This window comes from Manis pentadactyla, chromosome 12, assembly GCF_030020395.1.
Source record: "Manis pentadactyla isolate mManPen7 chromosome 12, mManPen7.hap1, whole genome shotgun sequence".
Taxonomy (NCBI): domain Eukaryota; kingdom Metazoa; phylum Chordata; class Mammalia; order Pholidota; family Manidae; genus Manis; species Manis pentadactyla.
In genome coordinates this window covers 71819001-71841458 of record NC_080030.1, presented here as the reverse complement: position 1 = coordinate 71841458, position 22458 = coordinate 71819001, and positions in this window count along the sequence as shown.

Sequence of the window (22458 nt, the reverse complement as noted above, 5' to 3'; positions counted from 1 at the left end):
TTGCATTCTTACAAATGCCCTTGTTTGGACAATAAATTATATGGCCATTCTGTACTTGGCATATAATTAGGCATTTGGAGGCTAATCCAAGAAAATCTGTGACCTTGGGCTTAATGGTATTTATTTTTCTCCTTTGTGGGAACTAAATGCCCCTGCTGTGTCTTGGAAGAGCAGGGGCCCAGTGCAGGGACATGCAAAGCCTTACAACTACAAGACTTAATAGTTGGGTAAGCTGGTTGACTTAAATCCTTAACCACCACCCCAGAGCCTGTTGAGTTTAGGTTGTTGGATTCTCCCAGAGGAGAGCGCCGCCCCAAATCACTCACAGAAGGCGTCTCTTGATGCAACAAGCAAGAGGAATTTATTCAGAGACCAGCTAGCTGGGGTCCAAGTGTCAGCCCGACGCAGCGGGTCTCAACAAGGACCCCGAGCACTTAGAGTCAGAGGTTTTTATAGCAAAAGGGCAGTATTTTTCCACAAGCACATCACATTGTTTTTTCAAAAAAACACATACATTTTGGCTGATGCCACATCCTGGGGGTCTGGTGAGATAAGATCACTCTCGGTATGTGTTCTTAGTAAGGTAAGCTTGGTATGTATGATTAACTGATTGGGGTTGGCTAACTAAAGGTCACTGCAATCAACGCTGGCTGACTAACTTGTTTTTCAAGGTTCTAATATTTTCCTATTTTCTTCCTTCTAGGTTAGAAAATGGTGTCTAAGCTTTTAAGATGGCTATACTTATGCTAACTTTCTATCTTCCATAAGGTTGATTCTTAGTGAAGGATTCTACATTTCCCCACTTCTTTTTAAGGAGCATTCCAATCATGGAATGCTTGTGTCCTCTTTTTGTGCGAGTGAATGATATTGTTGCCTCAACATTAGCACTTGAACGGTACTCACTCTTTCTCTAACGAAAGTTATCAGCCGATTTAGTATACAGGGTCCTAAAGTGAGGAGTAGTATAAGAATAAGTAAAGGCCCAGTCAAGGTGGATATCAAGGTTGTAAGCCACGGAGATCTAGTAAACCAGGACTCAAATAGCCCTTGGCCGGCCTCCCGTTCTCTCTTTCTTTGATCTAACCTTTCCCTAAGTTTTGACATTGAATCTCTTACTATTCCAGAATGGTCTGCGTAAAAGCAGCATTCTTCCTTTAAGGCTGCACACAATCTTCCTTCTTTTAAAAACAACAGATCTAATCCTCGTCTGTTCTGCAAGACTACCTCAGACAGGGAGGTTAGAGATTCTTCAAGTTTGGTAATGGATTGTTCTATAGTCTTTAGGTCTTCATCAATTGCTGTCCTCAATCCCGCATAATGTTGGTTCCCCTGGATAATGGCAGCTGTCCCTGTTCCTACTCCAGCTGCGACTCCTATTCCTAATAATACAGCTAAGGTCAGCGAGATTGGCTCCCTTCTAAACCTGTGTTTTGGTTCAAATTCAGTTACGAATGAGAAATCATCATGATACATCAATCTAGGTACTAATTGAACCATGATACAGAAGTTGCGGGAAGAATTGAAGACGGAAGTAGAGACAAATGGGGTCAATCCAGTATTACAGGCCCACCACCCTTCGGGAGGAGGGACTAGATACTCATTTTCACCTGAGGAATTTACGGATATGGTTTCATTACACAAAGCTTCATGAGTTGGGGGAACTGAACCTAAACATTTCCCCCTTCCAGTCACCTCGGTCAGGGTCAGCTTCTTATGGCTTCCCCAGCTACAGATCTCGTGGCTGGTCGTTCTGTTAAAATTTCTCAACAGCCCCAATCCTTCATAGCAAGGAGGTCCAGAGGAGAAACACAACCAACAGGATTTAGTAGTATTTGGGTTGGTGGTGTTTAGAACTTGGAAAGCCCCCTCAAGAAGATTGAAGAGGCATTGCTCAGTGTCAGGAAAGGGGGCTATTTGGTCAGGGGTGAGGGCAGCAGAAATAGTGGTAGGGTCTACTGGAGGCACCGGAGTCTGTTTCAGGATCGAGGCTGGGAGACGCGGTTGATTTCTTAGGACAGAATTAGGTCTTATTGGGGCAGCTGGAAGGGTCTCAACTTTAAGTCGGACAGTAAATATGAGGCCTTTGTCATCTCCAGATCTATAGTATCTAAGTCCCCACTGTCGTCCAGTGATCCACTCATCATACTGGCTTCCCTTATCACTAAACGTGATATTTAAGGGGAGGCACAGTCCTGTCCATTCACAGTTGGGGGATGTGCGGTTCTGGGTTACTTTAAGGAGGTCCCAGTCAGACACAGGATTCCAATAAACGTTACCCGTAGTCTCACAACCCCAAGAGCTACAATAAAAAGATTCCAAGCCCCCACACTGTCGGACTAGTTGATGGGTTCGTCCGTCACGGGGGCAGACATAGAAAGTAGTGGCTTTTGTCTTATTTCGAGCGTTGGGTGTACTGCATCCAAAACCGGCGGGCCACCAACCGCTCACTAGGGGGTGATTGAGAGTTTTGTGGGCCTGTTCCCAGGGTATATTAGGTATATCCCAGGTATCTAATCCAGCGACCAGGGCACAAACATCGGGGTGCAGGGACGGCCACCAAGTCTTAAGGGGGGCAACGTTAGAAATGGACCACACTACCTCTCCTGTCTGAGAGCAAACTTGCCATGTCAACAACCTGGGTTCATGGGAATTGGGGTTCTGGAGAGTTGGAAGTGGCAGGAGCATCAGAATCATCAGTGACACAATCATTCTTACACAAACGAAGTTTAAGGGGGTTATCAGTTCGAATTACTCGCCAATCCTGGCCTGGTTGAGGCGCTCTCTTCAGATGTGAAGCGTGGACTCAGGAGGAGATGCCATCTACTTTCACAGCTGTGGGAGTAGTCAAAAGGACAATGAAGGGTCCTTTCCACCGGGGCTCAAGATTTCCCGTTCGGTGTCGTCTCACGTAGACAGAGTCTCCCACTTGGAATTGATGAGGTACTGAGATGTCCTCTGGCCGATAGACTTCTCGGATAGAGGCCCACACTTCTTTCTGCACAGCTTCCAGAGCCCTTAACTTTTCAAGCAGAAACTTATTAGTCACACATTCAGAGGATGTATGGAGGAGAGCTGCATTTAGCGGAGCTGGAGCTCCAAACATTATTTCAAAAAGTGTTAGTTTAAAACGGCTGGGGGTGTTTCTGACTCAAAATAAGGCGAAAGGAAGGAGGACTAACTAATCACATAAACCAGTCTCTATGGATAATTTAGTCAGGGTCTCTTTTAAAGTTCTATTCATCTTTTCTACCTGTCCTGAGCTCTGGGGTCTATATGCACAGTGTAATTTCCAATCTGTCTCCAGGATCTTGGCCAATCCCTGACTTACCTGGGCAACAAAGGCAGGACCGTTGTCAGAGCCGATTACCTTTGGGATCCCGAACCTGGGAAATATTTCTTCAAGCATCTTCTTGGACACCATCTGAGCTGTCTCAGTTTTGGTGGGGAACGCCTCTGCCCATCCTGAAAAGGTGTCTAGGAAAACTAGGAGGTATTTATATCCATACTTAGCAGGCTTAATTTCAGTGAAGTCAACTTCCCAGTAGGCTCCTGGCCGATCCCCTCAAAGTCTCTTTCCGCATATTACTTGATGTTTGTTCACATTTACTAATTGGCAAGGAACACAATTTCTTACAACCTCGTCTGCCAATTTTCCCAAACCGATGACATAATAAGGGGAATCTAGAACCAGGGTTTTTAGATTACTGGCCCCCAAATGTGTCAACTGATGTAATTGCCTTAGATATTCTCCTGCCCTTTTCTGGGGCAGGATAATTTTCCCATCTTCTGACTTATACATTCCAAGGGCTGGAGATTTTTGGATCGCCAACTTGTCCATCTGAGCAAGATCTTCGGGGGTATACTGAAAGTTCTTATTACATGTGGCTTCTGGGTACACCTGGAGGGGTAAGATGTTCGTTCCCTGGGCTGCTTGTTTTGCGGCTTGGTCCGCCCTTCTGTTTCCTTGAGCTATTGGAGAGTCACTTTTTTGATGCCCAGGACAATGTATTATTGCTACTTCTCCAGGTCTATGGATGGCTTCTAACAGATCTAAGATTTCTTGTTTATTCTTAACATCTTTCCCGGCAGAAGTCAGCAGCCCTCTCTGTCTATATATAGCCCCGTGTATATGAGCAGTGGCAAAAGCGTAACGGCTGTCAGTATAGACGTTAAGTCTCTTACCTTCTGCCATCTTTAAAGCCTGAGTCAGGGCAACGAGCTCTGCCCGCTGCGCAGAAGTGCCCGTTGGGAGTCCGCTGGCCCACACAATTCGGTCATCATCTACTACTGCAGCTCCTGCCATCTTCTTACCTCCCATGATGTAACTGCTCCCGTCTGTGTACCAGGTCAGGAGTCCCGGTCCTTCTAAGGGCTGATCTCGTAAGTCCCGACGGGTCCCCATCTCCTCAGCCAGGATTTCCTGGCAGGTATGAAGCACTTCTTTTCTCACATCGGGGAGCAGAGTAGCTGGGTTTAGGATGGCAGGCGGGGCAAATTCCACACGATCACGATTCAGGAGTAAGGTTTGATAGTGAGTCATTCTAGCATTCGACATCCATCTTTCGGGTGGTTGTCGAATTACGCTTTCCAGTGCATGAGGAGCAACCACAGTGAGTTTTTGTCCCAGCGTTAGCTTGTCAGAATCTTTAACTAAGAGGGCCACAGCTGCCACTACTCTCAAACAAGTGGGCCATCTACTACTCACGGGGTCTAATTTTTTAGACAAATAAGCGACAGGTCTCTTCCAAGGTCCCCATTGTTGGGTCAATACTCCTCGAGCTACTCCGTTCCATTCATCCACGAAAAGGATAAATGGCTTAGTTATGTCTGGCAATGCCAGAGCGGGTGCCGAGAGGAGGGCCTTTTTGATATCATCAAAGGCCTGTTGTTGTTCAAATCCCCAAACAAACGGGGCTGCTCCTTTAGTGAGGGGATACAGAGGGGCTGCCAAAGAAGCATATCCGGGTATCTATAGTCTACAAAACCCTGCTGTCCCCAGAAACTCGCGAACCTGGCATGCAGTAGTGGGAACCGGAATCTGCGTCACAGTCTGCTTTCGGGCTTCAGTAAGCCACCTTTTCCCATTTCTCAGGGAGTATCCCAAATAAGTCACTTGTTGTTGGCAGATCTGTGCCTTCTTAGCAGATACCCTGTACCCCAATTTGGCAAGCTCAGCCAAAAGGGCTCCAGTAGCCTTTTGGCAGGTTCTCTGAGTAGGGGTGGCTATCAATAAGTCATCAACATACTGTAACAAAGTTACCTGTGGGTTAGAAGCTCAGTAGAAAGCCAAATCTTGATGTAGAGCCTCGTCAAAGAGGGTGGGCGAGATCTTAAATCCTTGTGGCAAACGAGTCCAGGTCAATTGTCCAGTAGTTCCTGTGGAGGGATCTTTCCATTCAAAAGCAAACAACGGCTGGCTGCTCTGGTGCAAGCGCAGACAAAAGAAAGCATCTTTTAAATCTAAAACTGAATACCAGGTGTTTTCCGGGGCCAGGGAGCTTAGTAGGTTATAAGGATTTGGCACGGTGGGGTGAATGTCCTGTGTCTTTTTGTTAACTTCTCTTAAATCTTGTACTGGTCGGTAGTCTCCCATTCCCGCCTTCTTTACAGGCAGCAAGGGGGTGTTCCATGGGGATTGACATCTTACTAATATCTCCTGTTCCATAAGCTTCTGGATATGTGGCCTAATTCCGTCCCTGGCTTCTTTACTCATTGGATATTGTCTCACAGTTACTGGTAAGGCTGAAGCTTTTAGTTCTATGACTACAGGGGGCTGGTTCTTGGCGAGCCCCATGCCGGCCGTTTCCGCCCAGGCTCCTGGGAACCGGTCAAACCACTCCTGACTTATTTTGGAGGGCTCCGGCTCCTTAAAAAGACGGTATTCATCTTCTAATCTTATAGTCAGGACGCTTAAGCTCAAATGTTTATTCTCTTGATTGGTCACCAGAGGTTCCCCGGCTTGAAAGGATATTTGGGCCCCCACTTTGGTTAAAATGTCTCTTCCTAACAGGGGTGTGGGGCATTCCGGTATGACAAGGAACAAGTGTTTTACTCGTCTTACTCCTAAATCCACTGTTCTCCGGGTAGTCCACACATATTGTTTCTGGCCCGTAGCCCCGATCACCCAAGATTTTTTATCAGAGAGGGGGCCCTTTGCCTGAGTCAATACAGAATGTTGAGCACCGGTGTCTACCAGGAATTCAACGGGTTGCCCCTCCACTTTCAGAGTTACCCTGGGCTCGGGGAGGGGCTCCGAGCCCCGTCTTCCCTAATCCTCATCTTCCAGCAGGGACAACACCTTCTTCGGAGGCTTTTTTAATGGTTTTTTTAGGGCATTCTTTTACCCAGTGCCCTTTTTCCTTGCAATATTCACATTGATCTTTATCCAAGGGAGGCCGGTTGCCCAGGTGCCCTGCCTTACTAGTTCTGCCGCTAGAGGGCGGGCGTCCCTTGCCTTCTACCACTGCCGCCAAGATCCTTGTTAAATTTTTCTCATGTTTCCTATCCCTTTTTTCCTCTTTACTTTCTCTTTCCTTCTCTTTCCTCAATTCCTTTTCTTCCTCAGTCTCTCTCTTATGATAAACTTTCTCAGCTTCTTTCACTAAATCTCTCAGCGACAAATCTTGTAAGCCTTCCAATCTCTGAAGCTTCTTTCTAATATCGGGTGCTGATTGCCCAATAAAAGCAAGAGCCACTGAGGCACTGTGCTCCTCGGAAGTGGGGTCAAAGGGAGTATACCGCCTGAAGGCTTCCATCAGGCGTTCTAAGAACACTGCAGGCGCCTCAGTGGCTCCCTGACTGACCTCTCTTACCTTGGCCAAATTGGTGGGGTGCCTCGCGGCCCCGCGAAGACCCGCCACCAGAGCCTGGCAATAGATGGTTAGTCGCTCCCTACCTTCTGGAGAATTAAAGTCCCAGTTGGGTCTGGTCAGTGGGAACCCCCTCTCTATATCATGAGGGAGTTGTGATGGTCATCCGTCAGCTCCAGGCACGTTCTTTCGTGCTTCCAGGAGGATCCTTTCTCTTTCTTCTGTGGTGAAGAGCACCTGTAAAAGCTGCTGACAGTCATCCCAAGTGGGCTGGTGAGAAAACATTAGGGACTCTATCAGTCCAGTTAGTTTCTGCGGTTCTTCTGAAAAAGGAGGGTGGTTAGCTTTCCAGTTGTATAAATCAGCAGAGGAGAATGGCCAATATTGCAGAGGTTGGAAAGGCGGGTCCCCTTCCTCTCCGAGGATGGGGGTCCCATAAGACCGGAGGGGAAAAATACCCGGTGGGTCCATTGCGGCCCCTCGGCGGCGTCGAGTTCCCTGGGCCGGTCCCGGAAGCGGTCCCACTGCCCCCGTGCCTGAAGCTAGGGGCAGTGGGGGCGCTGGGGCTGGGGGCACCTGGGCTGGAGGCGCCAGGGCTGGGGCAGGAGGGTAGGGAGGGGGATCATCAACCATAAGTAAATCTTGAGTGTCAGGGTGAATTTGGTAGTCTCTTTTTCCTTGCTCTGAGGTTGAGCCTGGGCCACTAAGACTCGAGAGCTCATTTTCTTTTGCACCCAGGGCTTTACCCAGCGTGGTGGATTTTCCACTAACTCCTGCCAGACCACAATATAGGGTTGCTGATCCGGATGTCCTTGAGACGAACTCTGAAAAACAACAGCTTTTACTGCAAGTAAAGTGGAGAGGTCAAAAGTCCCCTCTGGGGGCCACCCTACATTAAGAGTGGGCCACTCGGAGGTACAGAAAGTCTGCCATAGCCCTTTCTTAACTTCTACTGACAAATTGTGTGCCCTCGCTCTCACTTCTGTCCAGTGATCTAACGTCAGACTGAGTGGAGTCATTACCGTCTGTCCCATGGTCAGTATAACAATTATTAGACACGTACAGAACAAAAAAAACAGAGATTAGACACACAGCGGCCGCACTTAGTTTTCTTCAGATTTCTGACCAAAAGCCGAAAAGGATCAGTGGGCTGATACTCTTGGCGCCCGAATATCAACCTTATCTCATCAGATTCACTTTACCGAAAAAACAGATGAGAGGTCACCAGGCGTCCCTGGCCCTCCAATCTCCCTGAGGTGTCCCCCAGGGTTGCAGCCTGCGGTTCTCCAAGTACGTCTACCGACTGCAGTCTCGATCCCTTTACGGGATCGGGACGACTGCCAGGCAAGGGTACCCCTTTTCAGAATTCTGACCGGTCTTACCAAAAAAAAACAGAACACAGAACACAGACAACTCAAGGCGCCACTTAGTCTTACCTCTCCCTCCAAGGGCGACTTTCAGGAGTGAAACTGGGCGAGCGCACGATCCCGGACGAGCCCCCAAATGTTGGATTCTCCCAGAGGAGAGCGCCGCCCCAAATCACTCACAGAAGGCATCTCTTGATGCAACAAGCAAGAGGAATTTATTCAGAGACCAGCTAGCTGGGGTCCAAGTGTCAGCCCGACGCAGCGGGTCTCAACAAGGACCCCGAGCACTTAGAGTCAGAGGTTTTTATAGCAAAAGGGCAGTATTTTTCCACAAGCACATCACATTGTTTTTTCAAAAAAACACATACATTTTGGCTGACGCCACATCCTGGGGGTCTGGTGAGATAAGATCACTCTCGGTATGTTAGGGTGGTTCTTAGTAAGGTAAGCTTGGTATGTATGATTAACTGATTGGGGTTGGCTAACTAAAGGTCACTGCAATCAACGCTGGCTGACTAACTTGTTTTTCAAGGTTCTAATATTTTCCTATTTTCTTCCTTCTAGGTTAGAAAATGGTGTCTAAGCTTTTAAGATGGCTATACTTATGCTAACTTTCTATCTTCCATAAGGTTGATTCTTAGTGAAGGATTCTACAAGGTGAGTACTGCACCTCTGCTGAAGTTTTTGAGAAATTTAAAAATTACTGTAGCCCAGTCAATGGGAAGCTGTATTAAACCTTACCATACTGCAAAGCAGCCACGACAGTGTTTGGCTGGAAGGCTGGCTCTTACAGCACTGATATAACCAGCCCTTCTCTTCATGCTGAGAAGAATAAAGTGAGTTAATCTTCTGTTATTATCCTTAAAGAAAAAGGCCCAAGCATGTGTTTCCCAAAGTTAACAAACTTGTAAAGCTACTGCTTAAACCATTTTAGGGGCTAAGCATCCCTTTACCACTTACCAAGGAAAATAAATAAACCAGCTGAATCTTGAGTAGAGTTTATTGTTTGGAGATGTTTAAGTTCCCAAAGTATTGCAAGAAAAATAAAGCTGGGATTACCATTTAAAATGAGTAATCTATCCCTTGGAGGCATTAGAGATAAAAGAGAGAAGATTTAAAATCTAAACAGAATCTCATTTTTTCAAATAGTACCTGACTCCAAGATGTTACAAGAAAAATGTAGATTTATTTCTCAAAACTCTGTGAAGAAAGAAACATATGAACATCTCTGATCTCCGTAAAGCAAGGAACAGGTATTGTCATCTCTATTTAGTTGAGAGAAACAAAAATAGTTTTCAAAGATATATATATATATCCATGGTGAAATAATCATGTTTCATTGAGCTTTACATTAAGGAAAATGGATAAAAATAATTAAAACTTTACCTTTGGTGATGATGAGAAAGACACACTGAGATCAGGGGTTTAGAGCCAAAGTTAAGAAGGAGGATTAAAGAATTTTCTTGGCAAATTTATTCTGAATTTCACTCTTACTTGAATTATCTTGGGTATTTGTCAGCTGAAAATAGTTAACCAGAGTCATTTATTTGTAAGAACCATTTATTGCCTATCTAAAAACACATCAATTCTTAAAGAATTCATTAACTCATTCAGTGAAGATGTATTTACCACTTATTATGTAATGGTCACTCTTTGGAGAGCAGGGGATGCTGAGGTGAAAGCCACAGACTAGTTCTTCCTGAACATGTGACTGATGAGACACAGATGTAAACATCAGGGTAAACTTCAGACTGTCTAAGTGCTTTGGATGAGGAGCTAGAGGTGGTTATTAGTTTTCAGGGTTTAGACCCAAAATTTCAGGATGGTGAAATTTAAGCAATGTTAAGGCCAGTGACAGAAAAATTGTTGAGCAAAACAGTCACCAGAATAAAACTAGGTGTGAGGGATAACTTTCATTTGCTAGCTACCTTGTTTCAGTGCTAGATTTCTCCTAGCTTGCCTGCAATTAGGCTTTTTGCTACCCACTATCTGTATTAAATTGCGATCTTCTGTGACCTAAGACCTCTTTGTGAATCCTTCACTGAACACAATCAGTTTGCAATCAAAAAGCACACTTCTCATGGTTTTCTTTGATGTTGTAAACCTTGGCAGAATGTGATCCTCTGTTTAGTCCTCATACGGTGACATCATGTTGGCCTTGTTCCTTTATGGGAATCACCCAGGTGCACAGAGGGGCAGGTGCCACCAAGACAGGCAGCTGGAGAAGTTTGTCTGTGGTGTGAGCTCAGCTGTCTCTTCAGCATGGGCAGTTGATCATCATTACTATTGAGTCCTGCAGTTGTATGGTTTTTGTTGACCTATATTGTTTTAATATCTCCTTGTCTTAATTGTTTTCTTCTCTAATTAATCTTCCACACAGTTGTCCAGAGTTTGTTTTTGTTATTGTTTTTTCCTTTTTGAGAAACAGAATCTGTTGTTGTCCAGGCTGTTCTGCATTCCCTGCTAAAAATTCCACGTTGGCACACATAGATTTGGTTTATTAGTTGGCTTTATTATAGCTAGTATAGGAATATACAATATTTCTTTTGTCTATTTCTCTATTGCTGGCCTTTTAGTTGTTTTTCAATTTTATTTCTAATATTGCAAAGGACCTTTATGCAGGTTCTTTTGGTACCAGCAAAAGAGAAACTAGTACCACAATAATTTTAGAATGTGTGAGGTGCACATTTTCAAAGATAGAAATTGCTAAATATTCAAAGTGGTTGTACTGATTTTTCCTTTCCCCAGTAGTTTATGAGAGGCCCCATATCCCTACATCATCTCAGTACTTGAATGAAATTTTTGCCAATTTGATGGAGGGAAATAGCATTTGGTTTTAACTTGCATCTGCCTGATAACAAATGAAGTCAAGCATTTAATGTTTATCTCAATGCTAATACCCTACTCATATCATTCACCCATTTTGGTTTGTCATTTTTCTTCTATTGATTTTAAATAATCTTGTTTACACTTAGGTTGTTAACTCTGTATTATATTGCAAACATTTCTACCATTCAAGGCTTGCCTTCAAGTTTTTATTTTTATATAATCAAATTTATTAGTTGTTTTCCTTTAGGATTTGTGACTTTAGTGCTTCACTAAGAAATCATTGTAAGGTCCTGAAGGTATTCTTCTGTAACTTTTGCTGAAATGTTTTTTAGGAAAAAACAAGTTTTATTCTCTCTTGGGTTTTTATTCCATCTGGATTCTATTTTCCAAATTGTTATGAGGAGGGTATTGAAAATACTTGTTTTTCTCTTTCAGGTAGGTAGCTGTCTCACTGGTAGTTCTTAGTTCTGGGCAAGTTCACTCTGAATTTGGTGAGACTAAATAATGACAATGGAGTGTTGTGGGTAAAAGGTCTTATACCAGGCTTTGTTCTCATGATGGCGGGTACAGCGCTAGAATCATGTCTGCATCCGGAAAGTCTGAAGTTCATCTCTGCCTTTGCCTCCATTCCTCTCAGTGCAGAGCACTGGGTGGAGCTCTTTATATAGCAACACAGTGAATATTAATAGCTGATTGCCAACATGTGAGCAAACCTGCACTTGTCGAACACTGCACATGCACAGTGGGCAAGTAGATTAGGGTCAGGCGAAGATCCTGGCCATGGAAACATTTTCCCTACCAGAGCCTTCATCCGAACACCTCTTATTTTTATATAAGCCAGTCTTTTCCTTGTGGACTTGTAATGACACATCTGTCAGATAATATCTCATATATACGTGTGTGTTTCTGGGCTCTCTATTCTGTTACTCTGATCTATTTACCTGCCTTAATGGATATTATTTCACATTAAGTCTTGCTGTCTGATCAAGCAATTCTCTTTTTCTTGTGCTTCTTCAAAATAACTTTGGCTTTTCTTGCCTATTCTACTGGAATAGAGTTTGACAAAATTTTCAGACTTTGACTGTAATCCCATTTAATAAAGACTAAATTGAACAGTACTGAGATTTTAAATACTCATTTTCCCATCTGCAAACATGCTCTATGATTTCATTTATTCAGATCTTCTTTTATGCCCCTCAATAAAGTTTTACAACTTTTCCCATAATAACCTTGTATATCATTTGTTAAATTCGTTTCTTGATACTTTATCATTTTTCTTATCTTATTATCCTGTTTGAGATATTTACTAAAATATCAAATTTCAGTGGTGACAGTGGGACTTCTTGTTTTGTTTTTTAATATAAAGGGAATCTTTTTAAGTTTCACTGTTAAGTATAAGATTTACTTTATGGTAGACACATTTTACTGGATTAATAAAGAATCATTCTGTCCCTAATTTTCATTTAAAGCATAAATGAGTGTTCAATTTTATCAAGTATTTTTTCATCAGTTAATATCACCAAATGTTTTTGCCTTTAATTTGTTATTAGGGTAAATTATTCTAATTTCTAGGATAAAAAGTTATAGGTGTGCCTTGAGTTTTATAAATAGCATATGATAGGATTTTTAAGATTCCTACATGACTACTTTCTTACTTTCTGGCACTTCAAAATGCTCCAGGCCCATCTTAAATTTTCCCTGCCTCAGCCCCGGATGCAGCCATTTCTTCAATGATTCCTGACTCTTTTCATTGGGGAATGATATTTAGAAAGCAAAGCTGGGTTCTAGGTAGCTCATTGGCCCTCTCATTGCTATTGGGGTTATTCTAAGCCTCCTTAGTGGACAGAAGTAGGAACTATACGTATGTATATAACTCATATGTATACTGATTTTTACTTTCCAAATTTGTGGTTCTTACATCGTGTAGGTGATCAGAAAGTCGAACCCAACACCCAGACATGGCTTTTGGTTCGATTTCTTGAGGATGATTGCATTCACTGCTTAGTGCTGCCAGCTAGCTTTACATGGTACATTTCTGGACTGATGAGCAGAGCTTTTTCTCTGTTTCCTGGACTGGATTCTTCTTTCTGGCTCCTCCCTTTAGGTGGGGAGCTCACTTCCAATGTTCCAGTAAACACAGGTGGTATAACCCTCTCTCAGCCATCAGATCTATCCCCCTTACCTCATATCTCCTGACACTTCTCAGGGCCATTGAGCTTTCATCACCCCTTCAATTATAAGTTTCTTCATAGTTTCTGGTGTTGTAGGCATCTTTTTCTTACTTTGGAACTCTAGTACATTTAAGAAGAAATATTTGCTGTTATATTTTATCTAGCATTTCTATATGTTATTTGTGTGTTTGTGTATGTATCTTCACATTAGCTTCATCTGCTGTTTTGAACAGAAATTTTATTTACACCTAAGGAAACAAACACCAGAAAATTTGAATGACCCAAGGTTGCATAGAGAGTTAGTGTCACAAGTGCCTGCATACCCATTTCTGGTCTTTCCACATTACTTTCCTGCTCCTTGGTAACTTGCAGTATTTCCAGAATGTTCTAAGTCTTTTCATGTGTGACTTTTCCTCTTCAAAAACAAATTCAGTTCTAAAAAGGTATACAATTCTATGCTGTGATCAACTTCCCTTGAAATGTTGTTATAGATCTAAAAGGGGAGGGCAGAAGATCACAATAGACTGATAATGGGTTCCTATTCATTTTAGAACAATCTGAAGTATATTTAATTTGCAAACCTAATTTTGGAATGGAGCAGTACTTCACAAACACAAATGCCAGAATTCACATAGAACCCAAATATTAGCTATTTGCAAATTCATCAGTTTGTTGGAAATTTTATAGACAATACTTATAGCCCAGCCCCTCATTTCAAAAATATTTTAAAAGACTAGACTTAAAATGTCTAGATTTAGAGATGTCTGTCAAATACTGGACCTTTTTTTGATGAGTAAGAGGCTGATGTGGGGCATATCAAAATGGGAATAAGTGTTTGCTTTATGGTTCAGAGGTTGGAAGAAAAAAATGGTTAAAATGCTCCCATTCTATTGTGTTCCATCAATTCTTCTTTATGGCATAATCTTTGTAATGTTTGGTTGCCCATTTGTGGTTGTCTCATGATTTTATAAAAGTAAGAAAATGTTTAAATAATCAAATAATCTTAAAAATTAAAGCTGTTTTTGATAAGATGAATTAAATAACATAAGTAAGTAAACATTGTAAGTTTAATTATAATTTTTGCTGAGCAACAAAACAAATAAATGAGCAAACAAAAGTCCCTTCCTGATTGCTAACCAAACTTCTCCACTGGTGCAAGGTGGCTACCAGACATAAAACATGACTGATACTTTATTATTTTTTACTTACTTTTTTAGCTGAATAAATGACCCTACCAAAAATGCATTCTAAAGAATTCACCACTGGGATGTGAGAATCACTTACCTAGATTTTTTTCCTTAATCTGACATCCACATTAATCATGTATAATGCTGATTAAAATTCAAGGATCAGTCATGCTTGGGTAAATCACAAAAGTTACTTTTTAAGCTCAAATTCCCCAAATTTTTATAACAAATATCATGTTTAATGAAGCTTTGGTCTCCTCTTGAGGGCTTCTTAAAAGTAAATATGTTAAATTAAAAGAATATCAGTGTTCTTTGGGAAATTATTACACTCCTTAAAATATTTATTAAAATATAGTCACTGGATGATGGATAAAAAAGGATGGCGGTATGAGAAGTGAGGCAGAAATCTCCTCCCAAAACCACACATATTTTGAAAATACAGCAAATACAGCTATTCCTAAAAGAGTGACCAGAAGTAAGAGTGCACAAGCCAGCCTACATCTGGGAGAAGAGAACATCTCACAGAAAAGGGTAAAGCAAAAAGCCACAACCCAGTGGGACCCAAGCACTGCCCCAACCCCAGCTCACTGTGGGAGGAAGAGAATCAGAGTGGGGAGAAAGTGGAGGCACAGGACTGCTAAATATCCAGTCCTAGAAATCTACTCTGGGAACACAGAGCCACATTGCATGGTGCTCTGGAGATTAGAGGGCTGAAAATAGAAGTCAGAGACTAAGACTGTTAACAGGTTCCCACAACTGGCTGCCATGGGACAAAAGAAAAGCAGGTGCTTTGCAAGACTTCCCAACAGTGAGAGGGCTGCTAAAGGGGTAAGGGTTTAGGAGAAGGATTAGATGGACAAAATCGTGCAGGCACACTCAGCACAGCAGGTTGGGAACTTCCAGGAGCTTCAGGCACTCTATCTCCCTAGTTGACAACACAGCCCCATAGTCCCTCACCACAATGAGCAGCCTGCCACTCCTTCCTCCTGGTGGGCACCTGCATGCAAACCCACTGTTGCTGCCATTGCTGCAGACCAACTGGAGGGCAGCCCTGCTTACAGCAACTACACAGCTTAACACAGAGGCTTCTCCCTACCTGCGGCTAACTGGCCCAGGCAGTGGAGACAGGCATGGAGACCAGGGAGCCTGAAAGGGCTTTGCCATCCTTGCAAACACCTGCGCCGCTTGCCTGTGACCCCCACCATTGTCTAGGCCAGCAGGAGGGCCGCTCTGCCCACGGAAGTTTGGGGGATTAACCCAGAGGCTGCTCACTGTGTGTGGTTAACCAGCACAGACAGTGGTCTGATGATAGATGGTTTCACCATTGAATTTTATCAGACATTTAGAGAAGACATAATAGCCATTGTTTTTAAAGTTTTCCAAAAAATAGAAGAGGAGGGAATACCTCCAAACTCATTCTATGAAGCCAGCATCACTCTAATACCAAAACCAGGCAAAGACACCACAAAAAAAGAAAACTATAGACCAATATCCCTGATGAATATAGATGCAAAAATACTGAACAAAATATTAGCAAACTGAATTAAAAAATACATCAAGAGGATCATATATCATGATCAAGTGGGATTCATCCAGGGATGCAAGGATGGTACAGCATTTGAAAATCCATCAACATCATCCACTACATCAATGAAAAGAAGGACAAAAATCACATGATCATCTCCATAGATGCTGAAAAAGCATTTGACAAAATTCAAGACTCATTCATGATGAAAACTCTCAACAAAATGGGTATAGATGGCAAGTACCTCAACAAAATAAAGGCCATATATGACAAACCCACAGCTAACATCATACTTAGCAGTGAGAAGCTGAAAGCTTTTCCTTTAAGATCGGGAACAAGACAAGGATGCCCACTCTCCCCACAAATTAAAACCACAATGAGATATCACCTCACACCAGTTAGGATGGCCAACATCCAAAAGACAACATCCAAAAGACAAACAACAACAAATGCTGGCAAGGATGTGGAGAAAGAGGAACCCTCCTACACTGCTGGTGGGAATGTAAATTAGTTCAACCATTGTGGAAAGCAGTATGGAGGTTCCTCAAAAAACTAAGAATAGAAATACCATCTGACCCAGGAATTCCACTCCTAGGAATTTACCCTAAGAAAACAGGATCACAGATTCAAAAAGACATATGCACCCCTATGTTTATTGCAGCACTATTTACAATAGCCAAGAAATGGAAGCAACCTAAGTGTCCATCAGTGGATGAATGGATAAAGAAGTTGATGTGGTACATATACAAAATGGAGTATTATTCAGCCATAAGAAGAAAACAAATCCTACCATTTGCAGCAACATGGATGGAGCTAGAGGTTATTATGCTCAGTGAGAAAACCAAGTGAAGAAAGACAAGTACCAAATGATTTCCCTCATTTGTGGAGTATTAGAACAAAGCAAAAACTGAAGGAACAAAACAGCAGCAGACTCAGAGGACCCAAAAATGAACTAAGAGTTACTAAAGGGAAAGGGACTGGGGAGGATGAGTGGGAAGTGAGGGATAAGGGGATTAAAGGGCATTATGATTAGCACACATAATGTAAGGGGGGGCATGGGGAAGAAAGTATAGCACAGAGAAGACAAGTAGTGACTCTATAGCATCTTTTTTATGCTGATGGACAGTGACTGTAATGGGGTGTGTGGTGGGGACTTGATAATGGGGGGAATCTAGTAACCACAATGTTGCTCATGTGATTGTATATCAATGACGCCTTAATAATAAAAAAAATATATATATAGTCACTGCAACTATATTACAATTGATTTATCCTAAGAATGAAAATGCACTGTACAATCGGGCTTTTTTCTCATTCATGGTCATTTGTTATGACTAATTCAAAGTCATAACAATGCTAGCTGGAGATGAAAGAGCCCATGGAGTATCAATATTTACACTATATTAAAATTTTTACCCATCTACACAGTCTGGCAAATATTAATGGAAGTTGGTTTTGGGCATGATGTTCTCATTCTGGGAAAAACTTAGGTAATTATCAAAGAGAGATCTCAGCCCTTGGCTGTCATTGACTACAAGCTTTTTTATATTTTTATTAAAAAAGAGAGATAAATTAAATGAACCATTAATTTATGTTAGTTTTCCCAAAGAGGTTTATCCAATAATCACTGAATGGTAACTTGGAAGCCCAACAACTTTGTGTTTGATTAATTAATGTCCTAAGTTGCCTCATTGGAACATCATGAAATTCTGTGGTTCAGACTATTTCCTTTACTTTGGGACTGAAGCAGTTCAGGGTCATGCACCTAAAACTTAAGAGCTATTGTCTTTGCTTTCATGCCTGCAGGCCTTATCAATTCTTTATGTTCACATCTTTAGTGGGAAGATTAAACTTGTATTGTGTACAACCACTCCGTGTTCTAACAGTACACTCTTTACCATTTTTAGTTCAGAAACGTTTATAGTAGCTTATTAGAAAATAGCACCCATTTCCACAGCAGCCACTACTATGAGGAGATCTCTTTCCGTGGTGGTGGCCCCTTTCGTGGGTCTGAGTGTGGTACCCGAGGTGATGCTGGGTCAGCAGCATCTTGGTGCACAGCCACAGCATCCTCATTCCACCCAGAGTTCACCCAGGCACCTGCTCTAACATCATTCTGCAGCACAAACTGTAATCCTTAGAAGAAAAGAGCAAAGTATTTTCATTGTAATAAAATTTTTTTTTGCCACGGCCTCCTTTGGGTTCTCTCACATGTGTAGGCTTTCTCTAAAGGAAGAGGTGACCATCTACCATTTTGATTTCTCCTATAATTCCCAATTGTGCTTCCCTGAACAAAAAGCCTTATTAATAGGATGGTGGGAACATTTTGCATCACTATTTCTGAAGAAATAGAAAACCAGCCAACATAATACAATGGCTGTTCTACAGCTTTAAAGGTCTCCCTGTCTCTCTCACTCATTTCTTTCTGGAAGTTCTAAAAGCAGAATTATCTACTCCTGGTGGGGAGTAAAAGATGTGGAGTGTGTGTGTGTGTTAAATGAGATGAAACAATTAAATAATTGGAAAAAAAGTAAACTTATTTTCAACTTTCCCACTTCCCTCTCATTAAGCACGTCCATACTAACCAGCTCTGCCCAACATCCCCAAGGACATCTCCTTAGCGACCCCACTAGGCAGCGGAGCCAAAATCTTCTTAAACTCTTTTATCTTGTCGACCAACGGGCATGTAGTACTTGAAAAAATCCATTTGAAAAGATTTGACTTTTCCCTCTTAAAAACTACCCAAATTATTTTTAAATGGTGACACATTAGCAATTACAATTCCTCACCCTCACCATCCCACCTCCCATAGGATCCTGCCTGTCTTCCCGGGAGCAGAAGCTTCCTCTGCGCTGAACCTGAGTGCTCTAACTAAAGGGGTCCTTCCACTGTCGCTCAGTTAGGTGATTTGCTTTGGTTTATCTGTGTTTTCTAGTTGCTCTTGACAAATAGACAGTGGTGACGTGGGAAGAGGCTTGACATTTTGACGGGATGATCACACTGTTTGATAATGGTGAAAACCCACAGGAAAGAAAGTATACTTCTGAGAAGTCTTTTGTGAAGTAAGTGGTGACTGGGAGTGAAATATTTGAAATAGATTGATGTTCAGTTATCAGTATTTAATAGGCAACAACAGGGATGCTAAACACCCTGTGGAGCAAGGGAAGGCCTTATAAAAGGAAGAATTATCCCATCAAAATGCCAAAAGTGACCCCGTAGAAAAACCCTGGGTCTAGAGTATACTGAGAAAAAAAAAAAGAATGTTCCTTAGGTCCTTCCTGAGTTCCCCATCTGACAGTTGCTCCTCAGTGTCATATGCAGCCCCTGTTGCCCCCAGTTCCACCATCGGCCACTTTTCCCCTTGCTTCTAGTCACTTTCTGACATCCCTGGGTGCAGTCCCTTTCTGAGGATGTTGCTCCCTCTCCACAGGAGCCAGAACAGGGACCAATTCCAGTGTGTTTCTGCTCTCCCCACAATTCCACCGGATTTTTACCTGATTCTACTGACACCTTGGCATAACTGAAGGGAATGACTTTGTAAGCAGGAAAACAGTTAAATCTTGACACTAAATTTGACTTTCTCATAGTTCAAGAGAAAAAAAGCATTGAAGTGTGTAATCTTGCATTCTCAGACCATTGTTAAGTCTGAGATGCTCTATTAGAGCACCCTCTTCCCTTCATCTCTGCATGTGAATCCATCTTTCAGAAACTTTGTGCCATACCCACAGAATTATCTTGCCCCAGAATCCACCACCTTCCTCAGTAGCACATTCTCTGAAGTCTGGGGAAGTCTGTCTAGAAACACACACACACACACACACACACAATAGGTGATGGATATATTAAAGTCTCTGATACGTGTAAGGGTTTAATCAAGACTTGTTAAATGATGAATAAATGCATGAAAAAGCCACCCTCCCTTTCTATTATTGCAATAAATCTTTTTTTTTGGCTTCAAATGGTTAAATTGCTTTCTGTTGCTTAAGTTAATAATCCTGACTGATAGAGAATTTAATTGCTTTTTAAAAAATTTTTATCTTCTGAGAAGAATTCAATCCAAACTCAGTATTTGCAAAAGTGTGTCAGTTATCCTTGGTTCAAGTCTGGCCTTGGGTGCTAGGTAGAAGTCCTTCTCAAAATTACAGGTGGATAGTAGTTGATACACAACCCCATTTCAAATGTTTAGCAGGCTTTCTTCTAGTGCAGCTCTGTTGCACTTAAATGAGATCTTCTCCTAACCCTGCTTTCTGGCTTTCTACACTGAATAAGTAACATGCCCAAGAACTCCCATCCTCAAGAATGCTGTCATCAGCTCTTCCTGACACCTTCACTAAAAACTTTCTTGAGGACTAAGTCCCCACATATATCACCCCTTCCCTCTTTGTGCCTGGTTGTTTTATGGGAGTTGCTCTCTCTGCATGACAATGTAAAAAGAGATCTGAAAGGAAAGGGAGGTGGAGGAGGGACTCTGACTTCTCATGAAGCATCACTGACATGGCAAGTTGCCCAGTTTTCTGACTGACGTTTTCCTGGAACCAGTGATTAAACAGTGGGGAGTAGTAAAGTTGTCTCACTCCCTATTATCATGAGGGTATCATATGGCTTCTCTGTGTGGTTAGTGTTATCTGTTGTACACTTAGGGGAAATTCCTCTCAAATTCTGTGCATCACTGGGTATCATTTTTAGGTTGCTGCCTTAGAATTGTATACATCCTTTTTCGGTTCTTTACAAATATTTTTGCGGAAGTTGGAACTTAAACTAAAAGGCCTAATGATGATTTATATACAAGTAATATTTCAAGCATATTTTAGGGCCTTTATCCAAATATGACTTATACACTCATGTATGAATCGAACTAGTACTTGCATCCATACTTAGTATTTCAATAATGTAATTCTCTGAAGTGGAGGCATAGTTTCAAGCTTGGAGCTTTCACCACTGTCAGTACTGGAACTCTGGTCCTCCTACCTTCATTACAGATCCTTCTAGTCCTCAAGAAGGTAAAAGGCTTAGTGGTAAGTTGTCAAAATTTGTGTTCTGCCCTCTGTTCACTGTTGGGCTGTTGTTTTAAATGATGTTGGTGGCCATGGCATGGCATTAGGTGTTTGTCTGAAGCCTTATTGATATCAGTCACAGTTTTCATTTTCCTCACCTGTGATTGCTCTTGAAATTCTTCTAATTCATTTAGATTTCAGTTCTTTGAATGTGGGTGTCTTGCACTATACTTTGTAAGAAGTCTATGGACCACCTACCTATACACTCGTTGTCCTGCACCGAGGAGACACTTGATGGCTAGTGGTTGACTGATTACCATTAAGGCCGAGATTTTCATGTGTCAAGTGGCAGCCCTTCAGATTGGGATACCAAACTTCATCTCTACAAGCCATTAGAAAACCACTTTGTGAATGGGGAAGGGAGGTACTATATGTATTACATGTAGTTATTGACATTTTCTATTTGTAAAGCACTTCTTACATGCCATCTCATTTTTTACATTTACTGCAGATATTATTGTTTCACTTTTACTGACAAAAATTCAGGCTCAGAAAAAGGGATTATATGGTCATAGTAACAAGAACAACAATAACTAAATAAAATTACATTCTGGGAGCTGAAAAGGAAAAATCAGAAGATGTATGTATATACATACATACATATATATAAATATAATGGAAGAAATTCTGAAGTATGATGAAAAGTAGGATAATCTGTCTGTTGGGGTGATAGCCTGGGCCAGAGACACAGCTGGCACTCAGCAAGATGTGGAGTTCCAGAAGCATAGACACATTAATAGCTGAAAATTTAACTTAAAGGCACAACTTTTCTTCTTCTTTTGTTCTTTATTCTGAAGAAGCTATACCAGGAAATTTGAACAATGGCATAAGGGAATTTGGAATCTCTTTGATTATTTAGCATTTTACCTTATTAATCATGCTCAAGGCAGGCACCCAAAGTGACTATTGGAACAGCAGCTTTAGTCCTGACTGGAAATCCATGCTTCCCCCTACTCATTGAGTCCTCATCCTCTAACTGTCCTGGTGAGGGAAATGTATCTAGTTCTGCATTTTCAGTTTAATTTTAGCAGTCTTTTTCCTGAGGCTCTGTAGTTTGACAATGCTAGGTCCCAGCAAAGAGACCGGTATTTGTCTTGTACAGTACAGTCCAATAGGATTTTCTGCAATGATGGATATGTCCTATATCTGCTCTATCCATTACAGTAACCACTAGTCACATGTGGCTATTGAGCATTTGTAAGATGGCTAGTGAGACTGAAAAATTAAAATTTAATTTAATTTAAATTAACTTACAGTTAAATTTAAATAGCCACATGTATCTAGTGGCTACCATTTTGGTTGGATAGCACTACTTCACTGTCTGGCCAAAAAATGGACACATCACTTTCAGGTTACGTATCAGTTGGCTTTTCCTATTGAATTTTTGTCATAACAGAGCTTCATCCTCTGTACAGTCATGTGGTTTCTTCCCACTCTCACTCACACAATTAACTTCCTCTCTTGTCACTTATTTCTCAGCATTTTTCAACCATTACCTGATTGCATCTGGCAGGAA